We start from the raw sequence: 7,574 nt of genomic DNA, 5'->3' as shown, positions 1-7,574 counted from the left end.
CCTTGAGGGGCTGTATATCATTGTTATAACTAATTTTATTGTGACATTTCATAGAAACACTAGTGCAACATATAGACGTAGTATGACATGCATGTAAACTAAATGAATAGACATTTTGAATCACCTCTGTTTCAATTAATTTAGAGTCGTTCGATGACATCTTGCATGGTCATTGAGCTGCTTTGGGAAATCAATGATGGGTGCGGTTACCATTACTACTTCTATTTGAGCAACCTGGAGCAGAACAGCTACTTGGAACTGCAATATTAGATATAAATAACCAACAATATTGTGACAGCATTTCATTTACCAATCAATATGATTTATAATGTTATATCAAATAATTAAACTATCAATATTGCTACCAGTAGTATTTCACTTAAAAAATTTAAAATTAATATTTCACATGTTGCATGCTTTTATAAACTATGAAGATGTATTATTTTATACGATTTATTGTTGTTATAAAATATTTAATTTTAATATCCTAATCCTACATATATTTACGTTTAATATTTATTAATTTAATAATGTAGTATAATACATACTTTACAATAAAATATAATTTAATATAAATATAGTGAATAAAAATGTAATTGAATAAATTATTATAATTGTTACACTGTGACTAACGCTAACTAATAAAATAAGACATGATAAAATATTATAATAGTTATATATTTATTACTCATGTATTGTATGTAGTACGCAGTAGTAATTTTAATTGTACGTAATATTATATTAAAATATAGATAAACTATGATAACAATATAAAATTATGTGTAATGTAAAATTGGTAATAAAACAATAAATATATTTATATAATAATATAATACATAAATATATATAAATAATATTTATATTTATTTTATAATATCATTTTAAAAATATATCGCCTGATACTCACTCAGTGACTGGTAACGTTTCCTCTATCTATTGAACTAATCTGTTTAATTATGGAATGAGAAACTAGTACTTTGAACTTGAATATAATTAAAATGGTACAAGAGATAAGCAAAAATGTTAATTTGAGTTAATCAGAATTCAGAAATTACTAGAATAATGTTGGTTACGCCAACATGCAAACAAGTAACAACCATGTGGTTAATCTAGCAATCAACGATAGCTAATGTTGATGACAAGGTACATTTGGATTTTAAATTAAGGCATTAGGCATAAGATTTACCTGCTATATTGACTATTGTGCTTTCAATAGACTCCACAGGTATTGAATTTTTGCTCAATATACCTCAAATTATGACTAGCCTGTGAGTGGCATAGTTATTGGAAAAAAACAATTTCAGTGCCATGGTGAACTCAATAAAATACGTCGTTTTTCGGCGCCATTTCTAGGAGCTCAATGCAAACAGCCTTGTGCCGGTTGCATACACTCTCACTCTTCCACTCAGACAATTTCCTTTACTCAAACCTGAGCAAACCACACCACAAGATGTCACACTTTGGCAACAAGCCAACTTATTATTTGATTAGCCCTTTCAGTCCTAATTATTTTCCAGTTGATCGCCTGCCAGGCCTAGTTAGATGTTCAAACTCGTTATTTGTTAAAGTGAGTTGGATTAAATTGGGCATAAATTATAATAAATAAGAAATAAATAATAATAAGAAATAAATAATAATAAATAAGAAATAAATAATGCTGCATTCAAATAATAAATGGTTTGTTTGCAACTTGTTAGTAACATCGTTAGCTGCAAATTGGTACCAATATATGCACATCAAGTTAACTTATATGAGATGCTTTTGATGAGATTCAAAACAATACATGGTTTGGAAATCGAAATATCTATGTTGGGTAGCCACTACCAGTCAATTTCTTGGTTGATAACACTTCAATAACATATTAGAATGACAGGAAAATGTGTTAGGAGCAGGGTGCAAACAACTTTCTGGTGTTCAGTCTTTGTTGTAATGGTCAGACAACTCCCACACTCACCGATGTCCTAAATATTCACATTTCAATCGCTGTGATGGTTTGACAACTCCCATTCTTGATTTTTCAGCAGCAAGCAATTTTCTTAGATATTCATGTTTGCTTGTTGATGTATTGTAGGGTTTACTGCGCTGATTTGTAGCCATTGTACCTTTTATAATCCCACAATTTGCTACTTCTCTCAACTTATCAGCCATCAAAATCACACGTCCACTGCAATTTTCTCAGGCTATCACAATGCAAGTAACATATATGTAGAATGTGATTTATCATTAATATTGTCCTTATTATTATTTTTATTATTAATATTATTAGTGCTCCTGGATGATTTTTTTAGCTCACTGTCTGGTAAGTATACTAGTATACGGTAAAGACCCCTTTCCTCAGAGTTCCACTACTTTTCGTAATATTCTTGCAGATCCCAACAAAGCAGAAAACTGTGCTTTGACTATTTCCTTCCCATGTCTAACTTCTCTAATTCCTCTCTCAAATTTACTATTATTATTACTATTATTATTACTCTTATTATTATTATTATGTACAAAATAATTATATAAATATAATTCTCATTGGATTTTTAAAACTGCTGACAAGGTCATTTTCCTTAAACATAATGGTTACCGTGCCTTCATCACATACTTGTCTGAAAATGAGCCAGAAATACTTGTTCGAACAATCTAAATAGTGCTTTCACTGATTCATCTGGAATCAAAGTTCAGACGACTCCTGATGCTTCTACTTAGGACTACCATGAACTGTTTCTTAAAGATTACATGAAATTTGTATGAACAGAAACAAACATGTACAGAGCTCCAAAAACGCAAATTGGATTGATATAGCAAGAAGCCATCTTTACATGCTCTGAACAATTGTGATGCTGACTGGTATTATTCTTAATTCATTCCTAAAATTGCATTGGGCAACTGACCGATAAAAACAACTTCATCCTTCTCGAAAGTTGTCATATGTGCCCAGTTATTGAAAGTTTTTAACCCTTTACACTTCTGTGACAGTAGTATGGAGTCAACAGAAAGGTGTAAAAACAAATCAAACATCTGCTTGATTTACATGGTAAATTTATGCAAATCTTTTGTAAAATGTTTTTGGTTCACTCAGTAATTTTGTAAAACTTATTAAAGTTTATTAATTCAATTGCACTGATTTTAATGAAAAGAGTATAATACTAATCTTGCTTACATGGCGACTTCCTGGACATCATAGTTCCTTTAACTTTACATTTAGATAAACAATAATATTTGATGCTCAAATGATTAGCCTTGTCACAGAACTACCGAAATAGAGACTGGCATCAACCAGGCTGCCAATCTCATGCACTGCTTGACATTATACATGACTGATTCCTGTTCATGAAGGCAATAATAGTACATGTAATTGTGATGTAAATATAAGGGCGTAAGTGTAACATGTTTCAAACTGGCAGCCGTTTGAATGCTGCACTGTTCCATAAAGTTTGGAACCCAGTTATGTTTACTGGCTACGCTTGGTGACTAGTTTTTAGTTTTATGTAGTAGTTATTTTCTCTTTTTCTTTTAAAAAGAGTCAACAAATCTAATTATGTGCGAATTTTAGCCATTCGCAAATTCTAACCATTCACGGGATTGTCTGCCAACGAATTTGCAAATTTTTAAATCCATCGAACAATATCATCCTGTAGGGTACCTCCGCTCAACTCATCTGTGAGCTTCACAAAGGTTTACACTCTCTCACAACATGTTCCAATTGATAAAGCGTTATCACTGTTTAAAATTGCTTGTTATTACAACATTTTTGTTGTGGTTTTTTGGAGACACGACAGTCTCTCATGATGAACTAAACTGCCAGGGCACTCGTTTACATAGGGATATCTGTATACGTCATTTTCTATCCCAAGTGTGACGAGAGAGAAAGCGATATATTTTAAGTTTGACTATAAAATTCTCGTTATTGAAATTAAATTTGAGAACTTGCACCAACTTCACACTTTAATGGAATTTTTTATATAATATGAAGCAAAAAATGTTACATAAATTATTTACATAATGTGGAATTTACATCATAGCAGGTATACGTTGTAGGAGTGTTGACTGTATATCCACCTGACCTAGCCTGGGCATGGCTCTCATGTGGGATTGGGAGAGAGAGTCTGGGACAGATAACGAAAAAAAGGTAAGATAACTTCTGCAAAACGAGCGACATATGTTACATATGATGCTCAGACTGATACTAATGGAAGCGTGTCATTAGATTCGAATCTCACGATGTATTAGATGTGGCGCGTTTAAAAGCCTATTGTCACAGACACGTGACTTGTAAAATGTAAAAAGTCCTTTATTTTTGATAGTAGGCTGGGTGGTTACGTAACACCCCGTTTGATAATAAAATGATAAGAATTATAGGTTACTATTCTCTTGCGTTTTTACGTTGTCAGTTTCATTACATATACTGATAAAAAATGGAGCAATTCAAAAATTACTATCAAAGCTAGGCATAGTCACACTGAGACCAGAACAGTTTCAAGCTTTACAACATATTATCGTAGGTTTTGACCCATTTATAGTTCTTCCTACTGGCTTCGGAAAGAGTATTTGCTTTCAGATGGCACCGTTTTGCAGTGGTAGGTCCGAGTTGTTCATAATAACGGTCGCGAGTAATCATAATACTCGTGAGTAAAATAAAACTGAGATTACTTTTTACTAGATAAACTTTTCTTTACTAGCAGCGTGTGATTCATTTTTGTTGTTCTATTGCTATTCGTTTGTATTGTTATTGTGAATTTTTTTTATTCAATTGATTTTATTTTTTTATTACAATCAAATCAAAACATAATGAATTGAACTTATGAAATAATATAACTCTCGTGATTGATTTATTATGCAACCAACATTTCATACTTACTAACCAGCATTTGTTTGCTGCCAATTCAGATTAAAAATAATACATAATACTCGCGTAGATCATAAATAAGACCGTCACATGATACTCCTTCAGAAATAACAATTGTGATATTAGCGACTGCAGAAGTTGACTTTTAGAGTTGTCTTCCCCGCGTGTTGCTATGTGTCCCAAGCTCTCTCTCCCAACCCCCCACGAGAGCCATGCCCAGGCTACACCTGACCTGACTAGTAGCACTTCTGCTCTTTTAGCCTATGTTCCAAAAAATCTCCATCTATGCGTGGAGAGCTAGCTTTCTGTTGCTGCCTGGAGAGCCTTGTTAGTTTTTATTAACCACATCTGTAGCTTCCCTTCCAGTTTTGTGGCTGCCTGAGATCATATGCCCAGGAAAGCAGCGACATAATAACTTTGTGCCAGCAACTCCCATCTATTTTTGAAAAAGTTGAACCAGTCTTGTTTTGTTTGCATTTAAGAATAGAATCTTTGATGCTAAAACCAAATGAGTAAGTTTTGTAATCACAAACAGTGTGCTTCTCACTGTTGTACTATGAGTTGTCTAATCTCTGATAGATGAATGTGGAAAATACAAACTAGTAGATAAATAGACTTCAGTGTACTAACATCTGAGTAGAGAAATTAGCTGAGGAGTTATATTACCTCTTCAAACTCCTTTAAACTGTCTCTAAGGTAAAAGTTGAACTTTGAGATTCAAATTGCTTGCAGACTAACTATAAGAGGAAAGGTAGCAGCAATGCAGCAAATATATGTTTGGTTTTATTCACTCAGAAAGAAGAAAAACATGACAGTTTTAAATTGTTGTAAAATAATAGTGTTTTGAATGATAGGCGCTGGCATTCCTTGAATGTTGAGTGGTTTGTACTAGTGCTCTGAAAATGTTAAGATAGGTTGCTTATAGTAGATTATTGTGCCTATTACATGTGCCTATTACTTTTAGTAGAGTAGCAAGGAGGTGGATACCAAATTGAACTGCTGTTCCTAACAACTCAGTCTTGAGTTCCTTTTCCTCATCATCATCATCATCATAGTTTACCAGCTTCTTTTTCTCTTCAATCATCCTGAATAAAATATATTTTTTATATTCATTTATAGTAGACTGAATTTTTACTTGCTTGCCACAGACCACAAACTAGAGACATTGCAGCTACACCCCACAAACAAACTGCAGTTGTCAGCGAATATTAGTTTATTGTATCAGAAACATATGAGTGATAAGCTTTAAGTTATTATAATTAGTTTTAAATGCGTTTGAAAATATTTCTTCGCTAGATTTAAAGCCAATTCTGTATGTTTGATCTGCACTGAAAATGTGACAGCTATGAAAGACTATAATACACATGTGTTTTTTGTAAAATAAACACCGTCATGCTTGTGGATGAACGCTGTTGTTTCAACAACAATCTTAAAATTGACCAGATCAATTTTCTTCATCGTTTTACTGCTTCTTTTGAAGATATTTTATTATTTAAGAAGAGATTTAATGCTACTGGTCTAAAATTGAGCTACTAAAACTTATTTTGAGCTGATACATTTATGGATGATACATTTATGAATGATACATCTATGGATGATACATTTATGGATGATACATTTATGGATGATACATTTATGGATGATACATCTATGGATGATACATTTGTGGATGATACATTTATGGATGATACATCTATGGAAACCTGTGAGAAAGTTAGTTGGTATTTAATTATACTCACCAATGCAGCATATTAATTTAAATGTATCTATTTTTTTACTTTAAGAAATTTAAGTTGAAGCTAAAAACTTTATTTTTATAAAGTGGCACAGCCCTGCTATATTTTTGTATATTTAACCTTCAATTTAGAAGTTAGGACACCCCTGAGGTAAAGCCAGGAGTACACATAAATAATATAAACAGTCTTTAGTTCTATTTTGCCGCGCTGTAATAATAAAGGGTTTTTGAAAAATAAGTAAAAAGTGACAAATACTTTAATGCTATTAGGTCTAGTACTAGAAAATAATATTTTATAATTTTACCACAACCTTGAAGTTCGATAAACTTACAACACTATGAAAACAAAAAAACAGGTGGCTCTGTCTATGCTCACATACTAGACAAACACAAAAAAGTAAGAAAAAAATTTCATTAATGTTTGATTTAAAATAATAAATTCGCTCAAATGGGTCAGCCTCTTATGGCTATGTAAACAATTACCCCTCTCTAGCAAGTCATGGGAAGAATGAGGAAGTTGTTCATCATCTTATTCAGGTTATTTTGTGACGTTTAGCTTCATGATAATATGTTATCAGAAGTTAAATAAGCTTAACCATTTTTTAAATAAATAAAAATCTAGTTATTTATTCAATAATGAACAATAATCTATATTAAATAAGTCACATTTTTTGACTAACCACTAATCCGCAAATGTTGCAGACACGACCCGAAACATTACACATCGAACACCGATGTTGAATATTTTTGGCTCATTAAATAACTGACAGTTGAGCAATCTGTTGTAATGTAATGAGCGAACGGCCGCCCCTTCAAAAAGTCACTCAAACACTCTCAGCACTTGCAGCAGATAAATGACACACCTCCATTACCGACATCATTGCTCAAAATTATATAACTTGAAAACTTTATAGACAAATACTAACCTGTATCTGAGAACTCTAGAAGGATTATGGTCTAAAGTGGAGACAAACCAACAGCTAAATACATGGGGTCTGCTTAGTT

This window comes from Watersipora subatra, chromosome 8 (genome assembly GCF_963576615.1).
Source record: "Watersipora subatra chromosome 8, tzWatSuba1.1, whole genome shotgun sequence".
Lineage (NCBI taxonomy): Eukaryota > Metazoa > Bryozoa > Gymnolaemata > Cheilostomatida > Watersiporidae > Watersipora > Watersipora subatra.
Note: the sequence above shows the minus strand (reverse complement) of the source record.